The sequence below is a fragment of the Anas acuta genome, chromosome 2 (assembly GCF_963932015.1).
Source record: "Anas acuta chromosome 2, bAnaAcu1.1, whole genome shotgun sequence".
Lineage (NCBI taxonomy): Eukaryota > Metazoa > Chordata > Aves > Anseriformes > Anatidae > Anas > Anas acuta.
In genome coordinates, this window is record NC_088980.1 from 127,009,702 (window position 1) to 127,036,823 (window position 27,122).

Sequence of the window (27,122 nt, forward strand, 5' to 3'; positions counted from 1 at the left end):
ATTAATCAGATGTAGGACATGCTTTTGATGCAGAAGTTGATCAAATTTAACAATTTTCATTCAAAACTTACCATTGTTAGAACCAGCTTTCAATCAGTGAAGTAGAGCAAAGCTGTTCTAATTCCACTCGAGATTTGGCTGAGTCCTGTGGTGTAGAGAAGTTTAAATGCACAACATTTTCAGCCTACTGTATATCAATTTTTAATTAATTATTTCTAATATTGTATAAAATTCATCAAAGGTAGAAGAGCAGACCTAGAGGAAAATCTGTGGCACAAACTGAAATGTAATTTAAATTATCAAACAGTATGTAATCTCTGTTGCAAGCTATACTATCCAGTGTATCCTGACGCCGCACACCAAAGTGTTGAGTGCCCCCTGCACACTAACAGAAAATTCCTAACCTTTAAGTTACTTCTAGATGATATCCCCACAGCTTCACCCAGCTAAGGTCATTGGCCTTTCTGGCCAATGTGATGGAAAAATAAGGACACTGTAACATGGATTTAATTTTATTTATTTATTTATTTTTTAATTGAGGAATAGATTTTTGAAAACACAAAAGACTTTGTAGGCCACTTTTATTTATTTAGTTAGTTAGTTAGTTAGTTAGTTAGTTCCCCTCATAACTTTCCTGATTTATTCATAAATGCATCAGGAGGGTGAGCTCCTTTGGTTCTATCCTCTCCTATGAGTTTTTCATATCCGTGGCACTCTCTTCTTCAGTAGATTGTTTATGAACATCCAGGTTATCCAAGTTTAAAGTGCTTCTACACAACTGTTTTCGGCCTGGTGGAAGGGAAAAGATCAGCAAACTAGAGTTAACTTCTCCCTGCTCCTGGGATACCACCTTCCTCTGACATCATTCACTATCATATCAGTTGGGTGGAGACACTACTGCTCTTGGGTCCATGGTCTTAGCCAAACCACTGAAGTGATCACAGTTATTAAAATTAGCCTAAAAAGATATTCAGATATAAGAAGCAACAGTCGGTGAAGGGGCTTAATCATCACTAAGTCAAATTTATTTTTGAAATTAACTACTACAAACATTGCTGATACTATCAATACTAAAAAAAAAATAATAATAAAAAAAATTGCTGATAATATCAATACATTTTGTTGCTATAAAGCAAGGGAGCTGATATACTGTGCAGTAGAAGAGTTTCAGCTGTTAAATCTAGGTAGGGAATGGAATATACTTGTCAAATGGCAGCAGATGCCACTTTCTTTGTGATAGAAACTTATTCTCAGATAGAGCTGTCAATTTAGTAGATGCTGAATTGGTGCCGTGATCAAGATGAATGCTTGTTTCTTAATATAACCTCATGGTGGGTAAGTAAAGCAGTTGCCTTCACCTCAGGCACTTCATTAACTGAACAACCAACTGATAGTGGACCATTGTATCATTATTGCTTAAATAATGATGCTTTACAGAGTGAATGTAAAGCAGTATTGCTTAGATACAAGAATATACTTATATCAAGATGTACCTTACCACTCATTGGCTATATGCAAAGGTTTTGTTATTTGCAAACCATTTTTTAATGTTATTTCTACTTGCTGATTTTCTATTTTTCACTGGATGTTTCTTGGTAGATTTAGTGCTTGTATAAACAGTGAGATTTTGTCTTCTCCTAGCTGACATTACAAACAGTGTGAATAATATGCAGGCCTTGTTTGATCGAATTGTCTTCTTTAGGTCACGTTTCTACATCTTGTTTATAATTTTTTCTCTGCAGTGAAACTGATCCAATGTATCCTAACTTCACTGCAGTTCTACATGGGGAACTACCAGTTAAACTAGGTATTAGGACAAGAATAGTAACATTGAAGAAATGGCTTAAACAAAAGACAAATATAACTTCTGTTGAAAGGAAGTGTATCAGTTTGTGAATCCCTGGTGGAGTTCCTCAAAGATAGTCCTTAGTGTTATTTGATATCTTCATTAATGGCTTTGAAACAAATATTAGACCTGTGTTAATGAAATTTGCCGATGCCAAAACTTTGGAGGAGTTCTCAATATAGAGGAGAACAGGAATATCATACAGGAAGAATTAGATGACCTTGACAACTGTAGTAATAGAAGCAAGATGAAATTTAATAGTACAAAGTGTAAGGTCATGCACTCAGGGACTAATAACAAGAATTTCTGCTATAAGCTGGGAGCTCATCAGTTAGAAATAGTGCAGGAGGAGAAAGAATGGGGTTTAATCAGTCAGTCACATGATGATTATCACCTCTAGTAGGAAGCTGCCATGAAAAAGGAAAACGTAATCTTAGGATGTGCTGGGATGTTTTCCAGTACTAGTAAAGAGTACCACTCGCACAAGGTCTTGGCAAGACTGCATATGAAACAGTACACACAATTCTGTTGCAAGATAGCTGCATTCAAATCAGAAATACTGCAGATAAACAGAAAGAGATGTAGAAGCTCAGGTGAAACATGAAAAGCATCTTCTTTAGTTTTGCAAAATGGAATCTGAAAGAATACAGATATTCTTTGTAAATACATTATATGCCAGGAGGAGAGCTATTTAAGCTAAAGAAAACTAACAATGAAAACTAACTAAATAAAAATGAACTGAGGTGGAAAATTGCAGAATGCTTTTAAATACAAGTATTGTAAAGTTCTGCAGTAGTGCAGATGAGAAATAAAAACTATCTGCATTTGACATCAAGCTCAAGAAGTTTACAAAGAAATTACATGTTGAATTTGGTTCCAATAGTCAGGGATTTCTTCCTTTTCTTCTGCACAAATTCTTACAAAGCTGTTGCCAGAAATGTTTGCTGTAACACCTCCCTTTAAACTGAAACTGATAAATTGGATGGCTTAAATACATTGCCAGTCTCATCATGCTATATTGAAGGAATTCAGTAAAACTTCTTTAAACCCAAGTTCAGTGGGAACAGCTGATTCGGACATACGTGTTCAGTTAATATCCTGCAGTAAAAAAACTATTTTCAGCCAATGGACAAGCACTTTAATAAGCACATACAAAACTTTTTAGATTAATTTATTTGTATAAATATAGTGAAGAAGACATCAGTAATAGTAAAATATACACTTTTAATTAAACCTTATAGCTTAAACTTAGTACTTGCAAATAAAATATGTTAAGACTTCCGAAGAAATGAAGTCCAAGATAATATAAAAAATTCCTTGATATTTAGATTTTGGTAGCTGTGTACCAAAGAGGACTAGTGATGAATCTGTACAAACTACTGCAATTTCAAGGTGGACTGCAACCACAGAAAGACTTTCATATATAGATTATAATGCAAACAATATCCTGCAATAATTTCCTCTCTTTCTAACTATGCATGAATGAATGAAGAGGCATCTTGAAAATTTTTTGCCCAATCAACTGAGTTGGACTTGCATTAAGAGGCAGGAAAACACTGACATATTTCCACTATTGCTTTAGGCATGTTCAAACAACCTAATTTATTTAAATCAGATGTATTTCCTCTATTCTGTCTTTCAAAACAACAGCCTGACAGTTTGATATCTTGGATGCAGAGAAGACTTCATTGCCACAGAAAAGATCTGTGTTTAGAAGCATTGCAGAATTCTTGCTCCTGGGATGGAGAAGGACGAGACTCATGTTATGCCAAAAATGAAGTATTCAAACTAGTGGAATTCAGGGTTTTTCAATACTATTAAGAGCATTCTTTGTCCTTATGACTATAGGAATAGGGAGGGTGTGGAAAGTCAAGTAAGCCAACAAAAGGAAAAATAAATGTAAAAGCAGAACTAATTTTCAATCCAGCATAAAGGAATAATGGAAATTAAAAGGCCCTGTTCTGAAAGGGAAAGAGTACAGCTGAACATCCTTTGTTTGGAAATGGTAGAAAATCTGAAGTACAGTGTACATAAAGAGAGTTTCGAACTCACATTTCTTTTAAATCCTCAACCATTAGACTACAGATAGATGAGTATAAATACAAAATGAAGTATGCAAAACATGCAGAAAAGGACAGAGTATGGTGATTTCAAAGAATCTACGGGCAACGTTCAGAGGTCTACTTATCATTTTTCTTTCTGAAGTACAAATACAATATGGACTTGTTAGTGAAGTATGCTATTTTTAAGTGATTGCTTTCCTGACTAAGGAGCACACTATGAACTCCTAAATTCAGGTCAATCTTGGAAAATATAATTTAGATATTTATTTTTAAAGATTTTTTAAAAAGATTTTTAGATATTTATTTATTTTTATTCATGGTTTATGTTAACTGATTTTTTTTTTTTAGGGAAATAAACTTCTCTGATAATGTTGTATTTTCTGCTGCTATTGGATTGTATACTTTTTAGATTGGGGGAAGTGAAATTATATATAGTAAGCAATTAAGACCTGGAATTTTCAATCTGTCATGGTAGATTATAGAAGAAATTGTATCTTCGTTGAATCTTACCAGTGTATAATGTCATTTCTCTATAGTCCATCTGCCTATAATCCACTGTAAAAAGTAAATAAAGACTTAGATTTTTTTTTTTTTTTCATTTCTTGAGGCTGTTGCCTCACTGTTAGGGAACACAGAGTCAAGTATACCGTATGTGAGCATCCATTCCTACATTTTACTTTTAGAAAAGTGCAAATTACTGTTATGTCTTCATGAGGTAGATTGCTGGGAGCTTGCAGAACTTGTAGGGCTATGCCAACTATCTCAGGCACTGCATGTTTTAAGAGCAACATTGTGACTGTTGGAAGAATCATGCAGTATTGTCTTTTGCAAGGACTTGGTAACCTGGGAATAACGAGGTTTACAAAATAATAAAATTAATATTATAGAGGTTTTATATATTTCAGAACATAAACTTGCAGAGACCATTTTGGATTCTAGCTGCTACAGAATACACCAAGACACAGTAAAAGTACTAGCATCTGTGTGGCCACAGGAACAGTGGTTGCAGTGTTCCCAGAAGACGTTCGGGCTCCTATACCATGATCTTAACCATAGCAGGAAGAATGCAATATCACTCTGAGTACTGGTTTGAATAAATCAAACTGGAAGGAACATTGCAATGCCAGAGCAGATGAACTTAAAAGACAGTCCACAAATATATGTGAAGAACAGGAAACTTCCCCTAAAAAACATAGACAGCAAACAAAGAAAATAAATCGGGGCGGGGGGGGGGGAGGGAGGGGGAAAGAGAAAGAGAGAGACAAAAAAAGACAGAGAGCAAGAAAGAAGGAGAGAAAGTGAGAAAGGAGAAAAGGAGAAGAAGGAAGGAAGGAAGGAAGGAAGGAAGGAAGGAAGGAAGGAAGGAAGGAAGGAAGGAAGGAAGGAAGGAAGGAAGGAAGGAAGGAAGGAAGGAAGGAAGGAAGGAAGGAAGGAAGGAGGGAAGGAAGGAGGGAAGGAAGGAAGGAAGGAAGGAAGGAAGGAAGGAAGGAAGGAAGGAAGGAAGGAAGGAAGGAAGGAAGGAAGGAAGGAAGGAAGGAAGGAAGGAAGGAAGGAAGGAAGGAAGGAAGGAAGGAAGGAAGGAAGGAAGGAAGGAAGGAAGGAAGGAGGGAAGGAGGGAAGGAAGGAGGGAAGGAAGGAAGGAAGGAAGGAAGGAAGGAAGGAAGGAAGGAAGGAAGGAAGGAAGGAAGGAAGGAAGGAAGGAAGGAAGGAAGGAAGGAAGGAAGGAAGGAAGGAAGGAAGGAAGGAAGGAAGGAAGGAAGGAAGGAAGGAAGGAAAAAGAGAGAAAAGAGTACCACCCTGTAATGACAGGGATGACTGTTCTAGATTAGCAGAGTTTCAGTGTTCACATCCTGGGTCATATCCTGGCAAAAGTAAAATGATGTTTAAAAGCAATAGAAGTATTACTGGCTACGACCAAAATCTTTAACCTTACTCTGACTTTAGAGTTTTTCATGCTATAAGTTAAAGTTGATGAGGTTTGAATTTTTTACTTTACTTTTTACTTCTTTGGGAAGTTTTTATGTTTGTGGTGTTGATGTCTCTAAGTGAAATCAATGGGCATGCTACCACTGTTGTAAAAAGAAGTCAAAATGAATAAATCTTTTACTAACTGTGTTGATAAAGTTAAGTCACCAATGGAAAAATTGATGGTCATGTAACTTTTCAATGGCTTACAGTGACCGCTCTAAACAATTATGTTAATTTGGTAGAATTATGTAATAAACAAAGCTATACAGTCATTTTTAAGGATGATCTAAGAAAACATCCTTGCAACACTGCAAACAAGTTCAATCTTCTGGCAAAACTGGAAATGTTTTTATTTGACTGTAAGTCTATTTTGGAATTTGGTTTACATGAGGATAGCTGTGATCCGTGGGGTAATATACAGCTCCAAATTAAAAAAGCTTGTTTTTCTCCCTCATTCTAGTACTATCATACTATAGGGTTTTAACTAAGTCTTGTAAATCTTCATTTTTAAGTGATATGGGAAGGAACTCAGAATGCTATGATTTTTTTTCTTTCCAAATAGGAATTATAGTGCTTTCTTTATCTTTATGTGTGAAGCTCTGAAATGTTGTAGATGTTGAAGTGTTGCAAAAAACAATATGTATGCTCTTAAAATTATTAATTTTCACCAACCATTTTTGTTTCTTTAAAGACTTTAATCATCTTCATTCACTAGTGTTTGTTTTTTTTTTAAAACTAGTCCTGGACATTAATTTGATTTATATTATACAAATGCTTGATATAGGTTCCAGTTTATAAAATATTATCTTCATACTAAATGCATTGAACAAAGTATTACATTGGCCAACTTATTGCCAAACATTGGCTCACATTTAATCAAACCGTAAACTTGTCATCTGCAAAAGAAAGAAATTTCAGTACAACATTTAAGAACATACATACAATTGTAAAAGTACCTGAAACTATAGTAGCTGAAATAGCTTTTAAACCTATTAACATTAAATATAATAATAATAATAATAATAATAATAATAATAATAATAATAATAATAACAATAATTTTCTAACAGAAGAATTCAGAATGCATTCCAAGTATCCAGCTTTTGTTTATTATATATGTTAGCAAGCATTACTAAGGTTGCTAGGGTAGTTTGTTAGTTTTTGCCTAATAGTCACATAAAGCTTTCATTAATGACCAGCATGAATTAGACCTTCCCGTGGGCAACTTGAACTCAAGTATGGACTTTTATTAAGGATTTTTTAATTGAATGAACAATTTTCTATTTTTTTTTTTAAGCAGAATAATTATTTTTCTTCAGATGTTTCCCCCACTTAAGTTATTTGGCCCTGAGGTGTTACTTAGGGGCATAATTAGTAAACATTCAGGGTTAATGCCCAAAAACTAGATTCAAAGTCCTGATTATATTTTCATTTTTATCTGTGTTTTAATTTTGTTTTCTTGATCATGAAGACCAAGAGATGTTTAAACACTGATTTTTTTCAGAAATGTTTAATGATGTTTAAAAAAAAAATCTCAATAAAAATTGAAGGTATGCTAATACATAACTTAGAACGGTCCTCAATGTCAAACAAATAAGGTATTGTGCTTGATTTTACTGTTATTATAGTAATTAATTTATTTGTAAAATGTCTCAAATTGGTAAGTAAAATTTTTGTTTCTGCTTTCGACAGCAATACTTTGTGTGAGCATCCTTTCTGATTATTGAAAACCAGTCTATAACACAGCATCTGGGAATTGGTAGAAGTAAAAAATATACCAAGAAAATGCATATCTAACAAACAGAACAAACCAAAGTCTCTCCCATGTTCCAAGTAATTTCTAGAATAGCAGAACCGAGTAAGTCCATCTGTGCTTATTTGTGTCTCAAAGCGGAGAACCCACTCAGTGAAATCACTGAAAACAACAATAGCAGTAATAAGAAATATTTCTGTTGTGCTTATCTATTCAAAGTACTGTGAAAATAATAGCTGCACTAACAACTTCCTGGCAGCACTGATAAACCACCACATATATATTGTTTGTGATAATGATAAAACAGATGTGAAGTTGCAATAGCCAAGTAGTTTCATCTGAGTTTCATCTGAGTAGTGAGGACAACAGAAGTTCATGGCAGTTGATCCTATATTTAGGATCCATTAAAACTATGGAAAAATAAGAAACTATTGCTGAAGATGGTAAGAAGTAATAGCCTTTCCTGTGTTAAAAAAAAAAAGTTATTGAATTCTGTGTAGTTGATGCTGTTATCTGTCAAATGAGAGAAAATTACCTTTTTTTTTTTCAGATCTTAATAAACAGTGTTTTATGAATGAGATTTTATGCTCAAGACATATCTCAACTGTGATTTAATATAAGTTGCTTCTTACTGTGCTGAAGTTTCCTCTCAAGTTTTTTGTTGCATATCAATTCATGCAATAAAATATAATATATTGTTCCTATGCCCTACTACGAGAAATGTAACACTGCTGCCCTTTCTCCTATGCTACCCACATGAAATCCACAGAAAATTAGTCCCATGGGTGTCAAGTGGTCACTGGTTATCTACCTGTTTATCTATTTTAGCTACACACAAGAACTAAAGTTCTGTAATTAATATCTGTAAAATCTTTTGAAGAACTTGAATAAAAGTCTTAGAGTAACACAGAAAAAATATTTTTAATCAGGTAATTATAGTCTGTAAGTACCACATACTGCAGCTTTTGTGAGAACAGTACACATCCTGGCAATGGGGGACCTTAATCCATAACAACTATTTTACATTCACTGACTTATTGTACAAGTGAAAATGAAGGCATCAAAATTAAATTTCCCAAAGGTCGATACTGTAACTCTTATACTGTACTGGAAGAACATTGATTATCTTTTTCAGTTTATCTTGTAGCATAAATTTAAGAAACATATTCCTTACTTCTTAATAAATTACATCTTTCCTGAAGATTGTTCAACTGGAGAGCTTTCCCAGAGATTACTGACACATGAGGAAACCCACATCTTCACAAGAGTTAGCAGTGAGTGGTATGTAAAGGCAGAAGGCACAAGGTGGAGGAAAAAAGGGAAGAGAAAGGAGAAAAGGAAGGAATCAGGATATTTTACAAATTTGGGCAGTATTTGGAGCCTCTTGTCAGTCTCCATGTGACATATGGACACTCTAGAAGATCCATTTATTCCACTACATTGTTTGAACGTCCTCATGCTTACATAGCTTTCTATTAAAATAGTGGACTTTTAAATACTGTATATATATACATATATATATATATATATATATATATATATATATATATAATCCGTAATATTATATATGTATATATATATACATATATTATGTATATATATATATATTATATATATACATAATATATGTATATATAATATATATATACATATATATATATAATATTACAGATCCTAGCCCAGGAGGTGGCAAGGCTCATTGAGAGGGCTTTAAACTAGGTAAGAAGGGCTGAAATAAGGCTTGTGTGCTAGGAGGTGTGCCAGGGGGAACAATGGCAAGGCTGGGGGAGAAGGCAATGGCCCAACTGAAGTGGATCTACACTAATGCATGCAGCATGGGCAACAAACAAGAGGAGCTGGAAGCCATCGTGCAGCAGGTTATGACTTGGTTGCCATCACGGAAACTTGGTAGGAACACTCTAATGACTGGAGTGCTTCTATGTCTAGCTATAGGCTCTTCAGAAGGGACAGGCAGCACAGAAGGGGTGGTGGTGTGGCTCTCTATATCAGAGTTTTTTGATGTTGTGGAACTTGAGGCTGGGAATGATATGGTTGAGTCCCTATGGGTTAGGATCAGCAGGAAGGCCAACAAGACAAGCATCCTGCTGGGGGTCTGTTATAGGCCACTGAACCAGGATGAGGAGATGGATGAGGAATTCTACAGGCAGCTGACAGAAGCTGTGAAATCATCAGCGCTTGTTCTCGTGGGGGGACTTCAACTTCACAGACATATCCTGGAAGCACAACACAGACCAGAGAAAACAGTCTAGAAGGTTTCTGGACAGTGTGGAAGATAACTTCCTGATGCATCTGGAGCTCAATCTGGCTGCTGCTGTTAAAGATAACAAAAAAAAAATTATAAATACATCAACAGAAAAAGGAGTACTAAGGAGAATCTCCATCCTTTACTGGATGCGGGGGGAAACTTAGTTACAAGAGATGAGGAAAAGGTGGAGGTGCTTAATGCCTTCTTCGCCTCAGTCTTTAGCGGCAATACCGGTTGTTCTCTGGATACCCAGTACCCTGAGCTGGTGGAAGGGGAAGGGGAGCAGAATGTGGCCCTCACTATCCGTGAAGAACTGAAAATTTCAAATACAATAGTCTGTTTTACCATTATGATGAAAACTGTACTAAAATTGGTGATGTTAATTAAGCTTTCTCTGGGACTTTTGACTTCTGATGCAGAAGTTGCTTTTATAGATTTGTTTCTTCAAAGGTCTGTCATACACTAAATGAATGTGAAGTTTAAATGATATATTGTCATTGCACCTTGTCATTTTGTTTAGGGACTAGAAACTAGTCTTTTCAATACAGTAAGGAAAGTGTTCAATATGCAAAGGGTTGAGTCACATTATTCCCTTTAATTTTAATGGGACTTATATGGATAAGTCTATGTGCTGAAAATCATTAGGAGTTAATATCTTTAGTATTTACGTTTCCCAGTTTTGTTCTCTGAACCTTTGTGCCTAGCTACCTCCACTTCTGTAAAGTTCCTGAGGGGAGCAGTGGAGGGAGAAGTATAAAGTAATTAAAGGAAAGGTATTCAGACTTCAATATGTCTATGGCACATTCTTAAAGGTAGTAAATAGGTAATCCATATGAAATGGGAGAAAAGGTAGTTTTGAAATTACACTCTCCTTAAAATCTCCTTTGAAATCATAATCTACTTTATTATTGTGTGTTTTGTGCAATACATTTTTTTCTTCTTCTTAAATTATGTAAGAAATATATATTGATATTGAAGTCTGACACTTCAGTGAAGTATATCAAATGGACACACAGTTATACAGTTAACAAAAAAAAAACTTCAGAGGTTGTACTTAGAGTGTAACTTCAATGTATACATACATTCTTGTGAATTGCAGTCTGAAAGGTATTCAGATGGAATCCATCTGGTATCCCTAAAATTTGTGAGGGAATGTCTTTTCTCTGTTAAAGAAAGTTAAAGATAATTTTTTAGTTCTGTTCAGTTTTGTTTCATGAGAAAATCCTGAATGTTTAATTACTCCTGAGGAGAAAAAAAAATAGATAGATAGATAGATAGATAGATAGATAGATAGATAGATTATATATATATGAAGAAAGAAAGAAGGAAGAGACAAATAAAAGCTTAGTAACGTAATTCAAACACATGAAAATAAATAGTTAAGTGCTAGCTTTGGGTTCTGTTGGGTTCCACCACTACCTTTACTGAAATCAGTGGAACTAAACTTGAGTTTGAATAAAAGCAGCATATACTATGAAAGGAAAAAAAAATCAAAATATATTGTTTAATCTTACTCAGATCTTAGCCTATTGACTCAAACAGTAAGCATCTAATATGCTTTGAGAGTTGCTCAGCACTGCCAAACATACCATTCAAATGCACTTTTTTGGCAGCCTTGTATGCAGCTTGTATTTATTAGATAGGCAGCTATTTGAGTTGATTAGCTACAAACATGTCATGAAAAAGAAATAATTACTCGTTCACTATAAGTACATGTAGTTTTCTTCACCACTTGCTGACTCAGCTTCACTTGTGGTCTGAAGGATGAAGTCATATGGGTTCTTCATATTCTTGTTTTAATTTGTAATGTTGGGAGGAATAAAACAGACCGTCTGCTACAGCTTGTCCTTGTTCAGTTTACTGGTCCCTAGGACAGAGCCTAGAGAATCTCTCCACTAGCCAGTCACCAGCAGACTCAACTATGGAGTTGGCATATCCAGCTGCTACCTTATTCTCCCTACAGTCCATGATGCTGAGGGTTAGGGAAGGAGGAGACATTACTAATATGCAGCACACTGATTACACACAACTGGAAAACAACTTAAGAACTGGTGCCAAGTGGTACAAATAAGCCTGTACCCAGATCAGAATTTAGCAGAGACTGTAGCAGCATGGACTGACTTGACTATATCACTCCCCAGGCAACATATGGAAATTACACTCATCAGAGAATTTTCCTGATTTTGTAATCCAGCAGAACTGATCATGGACTTGTGGAGAGCTCTTCTTGGCACCTCCAAGAAGCAGAAATTACAAGTGACGTAACTTTTTACTGGAGCAGTTAAAAGATCATGGTCCTGATTTTCATATTGACATTGGGACCATAACTGTTTTACTGGTTTCTTTTTTAGCTAACTAATGTTCCCAGGTAGTGTTCTGATCTGGAATGTAGTTAAAACAGAGTCATGGCCCGGAAGTAATAAGAATGAAGTAGAGAATGCCATCAGCACCTAGCTAATGAGTTCATCCTTCCAACAATCTTTCTCTTTACAGGAAGAAGTTTAGTTTTATTACTGCCCCTTCTGGTTCTTCAGGATATATACTTGGAAGGGTTCCTGCTTAACTCTTCTGGCTGCCCTCCATGCTTCTTATAAATAATAATAATTACACACCTTGTTCTCCTCTTGATGGACTCTGAATACCGCTTGAATATGAATAGCTTGATACATACATTGGTTTATTTAAGATCCTATCTGATTTTTGACACAACAGCTTATAGTAACACACCTTCATATGAAAGGCAATTGAAAACAACTGGCAGAGCTCTGAGGAGACAAGTGCTAAGCACTTGGAGAAAATGCCAGTTATATAGATTTAGAACGATAGGCACTGTCACAGCACCAGCCATAGTGAAAGAATTATTGCAATTCACATTTGGAGAAAGAACGTACTCAGAAATAGAGTTACACATGTAATAGATTGCATCAGACATGTAGAGGAAAACCAAACATATCAAACTCTGGAGCCATCTAATGTCATGTGAAAAATGTGATTTAGTATAAAGTCTGTCCCTGATGTGTGCCAAAACACAGTTACTTAGAAGCTAACCACATTTCTGTACTTTCAGAGAGCTCTTTTCAGATAAATATGTAATAGTATAGACTTTGCTATAATTAACAGATTAAAATTTTCTGAAGAGAATTTCATGGAATATCATCAGATGTCAATGCATGTCACCCATGTGCAAGTTTAATTTGGGATTTGTTGAAGGAAAGCCATATGTAGGAAGCAAAGCAAGGTACCCTTGATATTTAACAACACAGTTGCTGTCAGCAGGATGCTTGGAAGATAACAGAAGTAACCTAAGCTAAGACTTTGTAAGTAGTGAGATTTCTGAAAATAAGCACACACATATATATATATATATATATAGTTTTGGAAGATGATGTCTAACTTGTACCAAACATGCAGAAGCAACACAGTTATGAAGGAATTCTAAAGTAAAACAGCTGAGTACCAGGAAAAATAAATAAATAAATACATACATACACTAATAATAACTGGGAGGAGGACAAAAGGGAACAGGGTTTAACCTCTGTTGATGTGCCACAGAATAAGCTGACCTGAGCAAACATAGTTTTATTTTCAAAAGACCAGTATTTATGAATCAGTCAAAACAGTTCTAAAGTGAGGTAGGACACCTTAGCACAAAGTTTATCTGCCAGTGACTCCTCTTGATTTTACAGCCTAGAGGAAACTGCTGCATCTCCTCCACAATGACACACAGCAACAACTGGCAAATGTTTATGTACAGGCAGTCAGATACTGTAACCAGGATTGTTAAAATGGAAAAACTTAGCTTATGGCAGTTGATATGGTATCCAGCTACTGCACAAGCAAGTCATTAGTGCTGTATTTTAACAAAATGAGATTGTAATTAGGTGCCTTTGATTCTAAAGGCAGAATGAGTTGCACATTTCTGGCTGCTGTTCCCAAAGCGTGACATCAGAGCAATCAGTGATAGACTGTCATTCTCTGATCACCCCACATTTTTACTCCATTACTAACTCGCAACTAGTCCCTGGGCAAGACGAGATTCTCAGTCATCAGTGAGCAATAAATATCTCTGCCAGAGTTGATAAGATTTCACAGACACATATAGTACTTTTTGTTTTGTTCCTGTTTTTCAATTTCACAAGCTGTCTCTGTGTCGAAGTTGGATCTGGCTCTCTGTTGACTTGTGGCTGCTTTGCGTCAGTAGGAACTAACAGTGCTCCTTTGTTCTGTCTTGCCTGGAATAGGACAGTCAGAATAACTTGCTTTCACTCCACCATGTGGAAGACCATCCACAATATCCCCCAAACCCAAAATTCCAACCTGTTACAGTGACCTATGCGTCATTGCAGACAAACAGGGTAACTTGCTTGTCTGTTTTGGGCTGTGGCCAGTGCATTCTGGCTGTAGGGCTAGGAAATCCTACAGTACTGTGGTTTAGCATGAAGTTACCTGTACTCTCTTTCTCTCAGGAACTAACAAAGTCTTGCTAGCCCATTGACTTCAGCACACAGAGTAATTACCGAACTGAGTCCAGAATCTGGAACTACACATCCCAAAATGGAGATTAATGATTCAAGAGCTATTCCCCAAAATATGTGGTATTACCATAGGACATTGCAAATGATGTGTGAAATGAGACACCTTTGCTGATTGGCAGTGCACAAAGAGGATAAAGAGAATGACTTGTAATTATTACTGTGCTCTGATATTCAGCCTATACAAAAACAGAGAAGTCCAATAAATTCAAAAAGTTTAGATTTGTTTAAAATAAGAATAAACTGGTTAGAAACTTCTTATTAACAAACTTCACCAGAACGCTATTTTGGAAGTGAGAAGGATTAAAAAAAAAAAAAAGGGAGAGAGACATTTTACATGAGCCTCCTCCCGTCAAAGCTTATCACTTTCTTTCCCTTTGCTTTCAAAAACACAGACACCTTTCAAGCACAACTTGAATTACTCAACTCCCTCGGATACCAGGATGATGGTGAGGAGTTTGGGAAGATAGGAGAGGGGAAGCCAAGATATTAGTAAAGCTTTGAGAGGACTGTGGATGTACATTTATCTGTCAACATAACAGATTCAGTGATATCTTTTACTGACAGAAACGAATACAAGGTATGTATGCCAAAGCACAGGTTAAGAATTAGTTTTTCCAATTTTATGAGTTTTATATTTGGTGGCAAATTCTGAAGTATACCTTACCCATCTGACAAATAAACTGTTAGCAAAACGTTTAAAATAACTGAAGAAAGTGCATGCACCAGCATCTAGCACCAGTTTTGTAAGCTTCTTAAAGGCAATTTCAGTAAATTCAAAAAACTACACGTTAAGATGAATATGTCAGACAAATCAGAATCCCTCCAGTTCTGAAGATGAACTGTATTATTTTTATATGAGCTGTTTTGCAAACGTGAAATGAAGTTACATGTGCAGAGCGAATTAAAGAATATTAATTCCTGGAGAATTAATATTTTCATGTTTTCTAAGTGGTCAAACAATTTTTTCACCTGTTTTAGGGATCAGCATCTTCCATTTGTTTAATTGATAAAAGTACAATGAAAATTTGTTATATGATATTTTTATTAACGAAAAAAAATACATATATAACATCAATGTTCACAATTTCAATTGATTAAAATTTGTTCCGTAGACCATCAGAAGATATAAAGAAAACTATTACTGACTTGTTTCTAAGGGTATCTATTAAGAATCAGCACTAGGCCCAACGCTATTCAGTATTCCCAGCTGTGTTATGAAGGTTCATACCAAAATTAGCGTTCTAAGGATCTGAGTATGACAGAAAAGTTAGTTAAGTGTTACATGATGATAAGATCCAGGAAGAAGAGATCCCTCGACAAGGTAAACCCCTTAAAAATAAATAAATATTTTTTTTTAAAAAAAAAAGCATTTTAGAGGAGACAAATGTAAAGTTATGCATCATTAGAAAGGAATTTCACCCCCAAAAACTGGGGTACGGTGCCTCAGAATTCCTCCACTCTGCAACGATTTATGGGCCATAGTCGACCAGCAACTCAACATGAGCTCCCACTGTGAAGCTGCATGAACAGAGCTAATATAATCCTTAAATCCTGATGCAATTGTTGGAATATTTCCCATAGATCTGCTGTCCATATTTTAATGGGAATAGTAGAAGAGAAAAAAAAAATAATAATAATAGGTTGCATAATTTGAGAGCAGAAGAAAATTCTTTTCTGTGAATGTATAAACTCAATCTGATTATTGAAAGAAAAAAAAAAAAAAAAAAAAAAGACTGGGAGTTTAAAGTTTATAGATGAGAGACATTCTATGCAAAGCTTCTTTATCCTGAAGGGAGAATAATGCAGCAACCACCCCACCCATGAAAAATTTGGAAAAAAAAAAAGGGTCTGGAAGCTGAAGACTGACATATCAGATATAGAACAGTTTTCTAACAGCAAAAATAAATGTTGAAATAAATTGCCCCAAAATGATGAATTCTTGCTATTGGTATATCTTCAAATCATGATACATGTCAGAATTTCACCAAATCCTTGCTGTTTTTAGTTAAATAATAACTTTATTGGGCTCAATACCAGATAAATCAAATAGAAATCAAATAGATAAAATGTTAGAGTCTTCAACCTTGCAGCAAACTAGCTGATGTTAGATTCCAGAAATTCAAAACACAATACAAAAAGTAAGGAACAGAAAAAAAATATAGAACGATATATTAAAAATTACATTGTCTGAAGATCTGAGGCCTGACTTGGGGCTTTTGTTATATGTGAGGATCTCTGACTCTAGACCATATGCTCTACTGTGGTATGTATTGCATAGCTATGGAAAATGTCTTAATGTAGGTATTTTTCATTCGCATAAAATTGTCTGTAAGAATTTATATCCCAGCTGGTATGATGTTATACAGAAACAATATCATGTGTTGTTCTGCAAGCTGTGCATATGTTTGGTTTCTGAGGCCAAAAATCAGGATGTGGTTTGAAGAAAAGTAGGAGGAGTCAACTAGTAAAAGTGTTATACCATATGACAACCTCAAAAAAAAAAAAAAAAAAAACTATCAGTCGAGAAAATATATAGCAGAAGCAGTGACTGCCTTTGCTGCAATAACTAGTGATCTGGTGTGCACATGTGCACACTCACATACCACTGGAGTTTTAAAAGCATAGCATTGCAACCTGTTGCTTGTGTAGTCTAAATTTCTGTAACCATACACCATACAGCAAAAACACTGTTTGTGATGTAATCTGATACTTTGTGCCAGTAGAAATCACTCTGAGTTTCAGTATATTAGTGCCCAACAAAATTATTAGAAACACAAAATAGCTTCCTTGTCTAGGACAGAAGACAGGATGGTCGTGTTACACTGTATAGAGGTCAGCTTGTTGACTCCTGAGTAACTATCTATTAGAGGGTAATGATCTGTAGGTCATATTTGTGAGTTTTAAAGACATGAGAAGGGTAGACTCATGACCTGGAAAGTGACCAACCTCTAAAAGGTTTAACGTACTTCTTCATCAGGTGAGTCATGCACCATGAACATGCCTGAAAATATTTTGCTGCAGGACCTCATATGGCCAAGTGGAAACACTTATTTTTTTTAATCCCTAAGTTAACATAATAGGTCCTCTTAAGTATTTAACTTGTCTTAGAGATTCACAGTGGAGTGAAAGTAAACAGTTTCAATCTCAGTAAGTATACACAGTACAAGAATTGAAAAATAATTGAATGTAAATAACTCCAAAAGCAGCTTTATATATGTCTATTCTTGATATATAAACCAGTTCAATTAGTAGCAAAATTAGGTTTCTTGGGGAAATCACAGTATTTGTAGCTCCCTGTTTGTTTCCTACATTAATTTTTTGAAGTGTGTTAAAATTTTGAGACTCCATATGGACACATTTAGTCACATTAATTTCTCTAGTATGTTCAATCAAGTTTTCAGTAGTTACTTTTTTTTTTTTTTTTAATTCTGTGTTTTCTGACTGTATGATTAATGTAAGTAAATAAGTAATCACCAGATGGAATGAAATTCTGCTTCCTGAACTTATGTAAGTACTACAGTTATAGTAACTTGAAATAGTAACGTAATTAAACTATACAGAAATTAGCCATTTTCACAATTAAAGCATGAGCCCAAGAGATCCTCCTAAAAATCTGAACCATTCTGGATTTAATTAAAAACAGATAATACATGAAAGTTTATTCCCATGGGTTATTTTCTATTTTAATTTTTACCTTACCAACAATCCTAAAACATCCCTTTGTCTCATCTAATAAGTACAATTTCTTATTGTTGTGTAGGGCCACATTTGGTGGCATCTGGCAAACATGTGTTGGTGCTATGACAGACGTTTCACACACCTGCACTTCAGTTGTGAGCTGGTGCCTACTACTGGCAAAGCAGCAGGTAAAGGACATCTTTGTTACTTCATTGATAATCTAGAAAGTAAAATACTGTATTCCTAATTCTGATGTTCTGATAAACCATTTCAAGTCTGTTTTTGATTAGTTGTTTTTCCTAGCCTGAATGCTGAAAGTTTCAAACATCGATGAAAAAAATGTTAATGTCTATAACCTCGTAAACTCAGACCTGTGTTTGAGGCCAGAAGATATTTCAGGGCTGCATTGTAAAAACATAAAAAAACACTTGGGGCAAGCCTAGGGCATGGCTTAGGATATGCAAGAGAAGAAATCTCAGGCACACTACTCCATGCATATTTTGAGAGTAGCCATCATCAGTACTTCTAATATTTTCTGTAGAGAAAATTTTTTACTGTTTGAAAATGGTGTGCTTGTGTGAGCTCCCAGAGAGTACATCTCAGTTTAGTTTTGTCCAAAAGGAAGCCAATTCCTGCATAATGAGACAACATTAAAGCAATGTTGAAAGGAGTACAGTATGTGGGGACAGTCAGGAGAATCACTTCAGAAGCACACTTCTGACAGACACTTGGAAATAAGATACACCTAATTTATCTCAATTTACCTTTTCTGGGTAATCTCTTTAAGGCTGTGATATTTATCAATATTTACCAATACCAACAAAAATTATTTTTCATGCTGCACTCAAAAACATCAGCCTGCTTATTTATGGGGAAAAGCCATGTCATTTACATATTACTTGACTCAATCAGAATTACTTTAAAGGTAAAGGGTCTTCCAGTGATGGTTAAATGTTAAATGATAATTTAACAAACACTCTTGAGATGTTTTCTGAACATAGATATGCCTGAAAGTTTAGAAACTGAAATATAAATATGTGCCATACTAATGCTAAATATGTTTTTGAGAAGCTGACAAAGTTCTGCTGATCACGGGATCTCCTGAAGGAGGCTTTTTTATTCACAGCAATCCTCCTGTCAGTCTTAAGAGACATATAGATTGGTATGATATGAGAGAATAAATTGGCCTATTAAACAGTTAAAAACAAGCAAACAAACAAAACAAAACAAAACAAACAAACAAACAAAAAAAAAACACCCCAAAGAAACTTAAAGCTGCCATCACCACCTTAAGGAACATGTTCTTTCAAGATGTGTAGTCCAAATCATCTTTTATCTCAAAAACTTTAAGTATAACAGGCAACTTCTAAGTACAATGTGACAAACTTTTTGACTGTATTATGAAACATATAAGATCACAGAACACTACACAGAAACAGGCATTATCAAATTGTATTTACTAATAGGGCAACTAAGATTATTGTGTGCCCTACACACTTTTGCAATAGCAGCATGAACAGCCCCTGGGACAAGTCCTTCAGTCTGCCCTCAACGTCATGTCAAGCAACTCTTTTCCCCTGCAAAATTTTATTTGTTATGAAATGTCGGTGGGGTTTTTTGAAGTTCTTTTTTCAGTTCCAAATATTTTTAAGAAAATTAAGTCATTTATTTTTTTTATTTGTATGCTTTTTTTTTTTTTTTTTGTATCCTTACTGTTTCTGAAATTCTCTTACTGTTTAGAAAATAAAGACTTTTCCAGGCTGCATTAATTTGTTTCTGTTGAATAGCCTTGACTTCTTACTGCTTCTTCTCTGAATGGAAAAAAAAATGTTATTTGTGCTTCCCCTTAACATCTTCATTCACACATCTTGGTACAGAGCATTATTCCTGATGAAAATAAATCTCTGGGAACTAAACTAATTGTCACTAAATTCAAGCTCTCATTCAGGAAAACATATCAAAAATTGGAATTGGGGGGGGTGGGGTGGAACAGAGCAACATTAAACAATTAAACATTTGTCTGAATTCATAACTATAACATAAAACAAACAAACAAACAAATAAAAACAAAAAAAAAAGGCTCAGTTGAAAGTCTGATAAAAGAGTAAAGGAGTAGTCTTTGTGTGAATCAGTATTTTTCTTACAAAATAAACTCTGAAATTGTAACCAATTAAAAGTAGTTCTTTAGATTATAAAATTCTCAAGGAAAGTCAGAGATTTACGTGTATTTTACAATCTCTGACAGTCCCTTTAAGCAATTCTTCACTGTAAGCAATGATAGAAACGTCCCATCTTTGACATTCCTCTGGTAGGACAGAAATCAGATCATTCAATAAGAAACAAAAAATAAAACAAAACAAGACCATTCTAAATTAATGTCCTTTTTCTTTATAGAGCTTTTGGAAAACTTAATGGTTTAAAACAATGGGTAACAGGTAATGATCTTTTGAACAACAGGTTCTGCAGTGTAGTCATGTAAATAATTTTTCCACTTCAAATTTGAGAATGAAGACTACAGTTTGCTCTGCCACCACTCATGGGGCTTTGTCTAATGACACAGACATAGAAGCTTTGAGTAAAATGGAATTGTCAGTTGCCAGAAGCATAACCGTGAGCAAATCCTGGTGAGTGAGTTCTCTTGACCCATCACAGGTCACCAGCCCAATTCTGTACCTTACCTAATGGTGGGGGCTTCTTCAGCACTGCTGCTACTGTGCTGAATCTTGAGCTGGCAATATTTTCAGTGTTTGTGCATGTGATTACAGGCAAAGAATCTTTGAAGTACACGGCCTCTTAAATTCCAGTAAATAAGTTACTGAATATTTTAGAAGGACCTTCTTACCGCATAGTTCACAATTAGCATGGCCATTTCAACATTAAAGAGGTACCTAGGAAAAGAAAACTTGTATAAGTACAGAAATATCAGAATAAAGCACTTAGAGTGAATATTTAATATCATTTTATGTTATGCAACCATATATTTTAATCGTCAAAGATGACTAAGGCTACAAATTCTTCTTTATTTATGAGGATGCACTTCTTAAGTCACTATTTAAAATTGATTTTTATGGCCTGTCTTAATAACCAAGAAGCAAAAATGTGCTGCGCTGCATGGACATGCTGAAGATACAAGTCAAACGACCAAGACAATACTCTAGCTCCCTAGGCAAAAAGACAATTGAACTGTTATTGAGGCAGAACAAAGAAAGAGATATCCTATTATCTCTGTATATCTGCCATCTTAAAAAAAAAAAAAAAAAAAAAAAAAAAAAAAAAACACATCAGTTAGTCTAGAAATAAAAATTAACAAACCTGCCATGCTTACAACACAGTATGAGTTTGCATTATAAATAACTAACAATCATCATAAGTCTGTTCCATAATGATGATTTCATCAGAAGTACTACCAGGAAATATGTTTTATATATGAGCATAATATTTTCCCTCCTCATGTTCACCAGCAAGGACACAGCCTTCTGCTTCACATGCTTCTACTTTCTCTAAATGTTCTTCACAACGTTCTTACATAGATTAGCCAGACTACTGAACAACATTTTCATCAAAATAATCCAGCTTCCCTTCAAGAGCTGTTAAAACTGCTTAATATTTAAAGAAATATAGCCTAAAACATTTTGCTGTCTATGGGTATATTATAGCTATATGCAACAACCAATGAGTTTCATATTCTTATTCTACTGCAGATGCACCATGAAGTTTATGTAACATAAAAAAAAAAAAAATATGCATCATGATTCTGCAGTAAGTACAGTATCTGCTTTTATTTCTATGTTGGCGTGACATAGTGCATCATATTCTTGATATGATATCTTGAGTACATTTTCTGTCCTTAACAATTCTAACTCATGACCAGTTCCTAGCATGTATATTCTAGTAATAAGAAAAGTGTCCAGAAGCACAAAGCAATATAAAAATTGTAAATTCTAGCTAGCACAGGTGCAGAAGAAGTATTATCAAAGACCAACTTAAGTATATTGTTATATTTTGTTTTAATATTACTGTTACACAAATAAATATATTTATATCTGAAAATTAATTAACATCACTAAGGTAATACCCGACTGGCAATAAGAACTTTACAGGTTAACTTAATCCAGTGTAAAGTGATTTGAGACCAGAATGTTCCTCAGGATGATTTCTACAATGATTATTTGAACAGAACAGAAAAAAAAAAATAAAACAAAAATAAATAAATAAATAAAAATAAAGAATTCATTTCTAAAACATTCCCAACAGAATTTCTGACCATGAATGATAGAGAATATCAAGCAATAGTAACTAAACTTCTATGAAGCAAAAAATAAAAATGCTTTTCTGTGGCCTTCTTACCTGATCTGAGAAGATTCCCATTCTTAATTGAAAGATTTATTTATTCAGAATTGAACATGTAAAAACCCTTCAGAGCAGAGTGAAAATGCCCTACAGGCCTCAGATCTCTCCTTTTTTGTTTCCATCACACACTTACCTGTAAAAATATTCCGCGTTGATCTGTTTATTCCCACATGGAACTGACCAGGAATGCAGTGAATCCACTTTTTTTTTTTTTTTCCTAGATTATCCTGCATATTCCTTCCTATTTGGATCAGGCACATTTTTATTTAGGACTCTATACCTTATTCACATCTGTCAACAAAAAATGCACATTGCAGTCACACACGAAGGCACAAGTCACAAAACTCACAGAAAAAAAATAAAAGAAATGATATTTATATGTCATTTCAATAGTCAAGGGAGAAGTGTCCCAGTCCCTGTTTCTTAAAATAATACTTCATACAAGTGTCAATTCTGTATTTCATTGGAGTTTTGAAAAGAAAAAAAAGTTGTCATTTATGGAAGTTGCTTCCTGCTACTGGAATAAAATTATCTCCTTTAAATCACAGTTCAGGACATCCATACCTTTCTTCCATTAATACCACTCTTACATGTAGGAAAATTGAAAAACAAAACAAAACAAAACAAAAAACAGTTATATTAACCTGCTGTCAACCTATCTGATTTACACAAATAACACACATAAATAAATATAATATAAATAACACGCATAAATATAAATATAAATATAAATATAAATATAAATATAAATATAAATATAAATATAAATATAAATATAAATATAAATATAAATATAAATATAAATAACTCTCTTGTCATCTATTCCTATTAAAAAAAAAAAAAAAAAAAAAAGTATTTACCAGATCTTTTGGAAACAATTTAAAACAGAAAAAATGACTACTCTTGCCACCCCTAGTAATGATGAGCTGATAAACAACCATTCCATATTGTCTTAACTCAGGCATATCTAACAGATTAAGAAGTCTCTAATTGGGGCATTAATTCCACACCACACTGCAGTTTCAACATGGCCTCCCTTTCCCTGACAGGTGCAATACATGGGTGCAAATTTCTTGGCATCAGCAATCCACTCTTTTGCATTTACATTGCTAACCAATATCATTACTTTGATTGACTTATGTACAGTGCTACACGTTCACTTCTTAGGTATGGAAAGAAAAGATTGATTCTGATTTCACTACCACAGTTTTACATAGAGGCAGTCCCAATGAATTAAGTGCACTTACCCCTAATTTACAATTGTGGAAGAAAAATAGTTTTCTTGATTACCCTCCTATTTAGAAAGCTCTAAATCTTTTGAATAGAATAAAGTTACACTGGTCTAAAACTCACATGACAGTTAGGGGCATAGTTACATGTATTTTTCCACAAGAAGATGGCAGCTGTCCTCAAAGTGTAATGTGAGTTAACTAGGAAAAGGTGATTGACTGATGCTGAGGTTAATTGCTTGTTGGCATGCTAGAAAGCCTATGCTAACAAGTGCTGCTTATAACTAACAAGTGCCAATTATTTCCTTATATTCTAGTACACATTATATTATGCTAGGCACTTTCCAAACATCCAGAAAGATCCAGGCAGCTTTGTCCTGATCTGATGAGTTAATGATTTAAGGAAAGTATGCTAGCTACTGACAAAAATGGTTCGGTGCACATTGCTAATCACAGATGTAGAAATCTTTGTACTATATGGTAATACAGAAATACTTTTGTAAAGTTATCAATGCAGTGAACATATATCCACAATGAAAATGTAATTGTCTGATCATAAACTTTGTTTTCCAAACAAATATTGCCAAACAAAATCTCATGTTAGCAAATAGTCTTTATTATATTATTTTTAGAGGCCAGTGAAACCTTTAAAAATGCTGATAATTTAATTCTTTTTCCACATCTGTGTGTGAAAGAAAAGAAAAAAAAAATCTATATATAATTGGTAACCAGTGTACCTATGAGCCTGACAAAATTTTCCACCTAATAGGTAGATAATTATGTAAAATATCACCTAATATTTCTATAATGCATTCACCTTGCTTGAAAATATGCTGACAGAACTAGAATGCATAACATCATCCATTGTTAAATTGATCTTAAATTCATAATTTTGTTCCTGAAGCATCAGTAAATACCAATTTTAATTGCATTAATAAAATGTGAATTATGAAAGAAGAATTGCACTGACTAATACAGATTTTCACTATAATAATAATGATTTAAAATAAGATTAAAAAGTAACAGCTCCTAAAGAAAGAGGAAATGTACGGAAAATAATAATGCAAAGCTAGCCTGCAACCCACCTTAGACAAGTCATCCACCTTGGGTCGATGGGAACAAAACAAACAGAAGTTGACCTAAGCAGTGTTTCAGGCTTTCTGTGCAAGAAATCTTGGTAAAACTGCATGCCTTATCCTTGCTTAATTTCAAAATAAATGTAATGATATAAAATGTAATGAAATAAAATAAATGTAAATGTAAAATATACTGACATCACTATGTAGCACAAAGTTGAAAACTTTTGTAAATGCTTATGTAAACTTATGTAAAATATTTTTGTAAAATATTGAAAGTCAGGAATTATAACAACCTCCTTCTCTTTTCTAATTGTGAAGACAGAGGCTGTGTCCAATATGTTGAAAAAGGTAAAAAGTGCTCAGCTGCAGTTTGATCTCTCCTAGTGCTCTCATACTACAACACATAGTTTCAGCACACCACTGTCCCTAGAACTCCAAATAATGCAACAGAACTTCCCTAACAGTGGTGCTTGGTCATCAGGCACAAGCTGTCAGAACAGGACAGGGTGAGGTGACTGGATAGTCATGAATGAAAATATTTAAGAAATGTTTAAAATGTTGAAATTGTATTTGCATATAGCATCGGTATTCCTAGAATGTTTTAGAATAGATATGTACATTTTTGTACCCATCAAACACTTAATAAAAGATAACTCCTCTAGGCAATTTGCAAACTATAGTTTCATCTAGATATATGTCAGTGTAAATCAGGAACCTTCAGTTCTCAGTTTTTCTAAACAAGTATGCCATAATCTTTCCTAGACCTGTTTCCATCAGACCCTCATAAATCTCCCACATTGCTCTGTCTCTTCAGAATGCAGTCAAATTCACAAATATTTTAAAGGTATAGTGAAATACACATATAGCAAGTCTGTCCTCCTAGTAGGAGTTAGTAATTTCCTTCATCTGCAGTATATATTTCATTTTAACACATCTTTAATAGACACCAACTAATCATGTTTAAAGGCTAGCTCTTTATTATTGCCCTTTATCCATAAACTGCTCTTTTTGCTGACCTTAATATATAAGGTGAAGGTAGGCAATCGTTCCATATAAACGCTTACATATATGATTTTGATTTTAGGGTATGTAAGGTAGAATTAGTTTGGCAGGACATGGCTAATATTTTCTTAGCTAATATTTTTTTAATTTTCAAGTGCCATAGTTGAATATATTTTTTTGTTCTAAAACTTCTAATATTCTCAGAAATTCCAATGACCCTAAAATGTAATGCCTTCATTTTTTTCTATATCCTGTATTTGATAAAAGAATAAAAACACAGTGACATTTATAATTTTAGATCTTTTAAGACTAAAGTCCTATGTGAAATTTATAATATAAAAATTCCTTTTTCCTGGATTTACAGTTTTGTATTTATTGAATGCATTCACAGGCTCCCTTAGGATGTGAAATGTATGGAAATATATGTGCATTACTAAAGAAAGAACTAAATTTATTCTTTCCTCACATCATGCTCTTCTTTGCAGTAGAGGTTTTTAATTCAACACAGAGCTAGAATGAGATGGAGCCAATTTCCTGGTCTATATGTGTGACAAATGCTAAAAGTGGCACAGGATTAACAAATTAGTTGATGTATATATCTTTAAAGATTTTTTTCACTGTATCCCAAATCAAAATGCATGATTTATTTGAAAGGAGGATTTCTTTAGAGTTAAGTATTAAGCAAGACTCTTATATATTCCTGAAATTTTAAAAGGGAATGATGGCACATATCAAAACTAAAGAACAGCAACCTGAAAAAAATTGTGTATGAAAGTTTGAATGGTATGAATGGTATAGTACACCATTCTCATAATAACAACTTTTAGTGCTATAAATTGCATGCTTAGTGATTAAAAACAATATTTTAATCAGAAATTTTCTATGGAAAAAAATATTTCAGTATATGTGTATTTCCCTGATATTGACAGTGTATTCACTACCAAAATATGGAATTCTATTTTGTTAAGCCATGTGTCATATAGGAGCTTTTTTTTTAAGTGAGTATGGAGAGGTTTACAGTAGAGACATGTGTGTCATTATAGAAAGGTTTCTTTATGATGGTTTGAAATAAAAAGTATGGAACTTGACCTTTTTAGCTGACATAGTAATCACCTACTTGATGTAATCCAGATATCTAACACCAAACAATAAAAACATCTGTGACAACAAAACCATGTAAAGCTTGGGGAATTATTTAATTTTTTAAAAAACGATAGCAATATTTAATAATCAGATAAGCCTGAATTGGTTCTTCTTACACAAAAACTTTTGTGCTTTGCAAATGCTGGTTTTAAAGGGCTATTAACTTAGACGTGAAAGCTTTTTCAGCTTTCATGCATATGTTTTGGAGTT

At 34.2% G+C, this 27,122-nt stretch overlaps 1 long non-coding RNA gene across 5 annotated transcripts in view; it reads right to left on the minus strand.

The window, feature by feature from the left end:
* The window catches only part of LOC137851210 (uncharacterized), a 53,545-nt gene that overhangs the window by 10,134 nt on the left and 16,289 nt on the right, over nucleotides 1–27,122 (minus strand). Inside the window, exons 3-6 of one of the 5 annotated variants that reach the window (XR_011093064.1) lie at nucleotides 22,593–22,750; nucleotides 20,952–20,997; nucleotides 10,979–11,059; nucleotides 5,778–8,093 (exon numbers count right to left, since the gene is read on the minus strand). This is a non-coding gene — a long non-coding RNA (uncharacterized lncRNA). The other 4 variants (XR_011093062.1, XR_011093063.1, XR_011093061.1 and 1 more) reach the window with 4 other exon arrangements.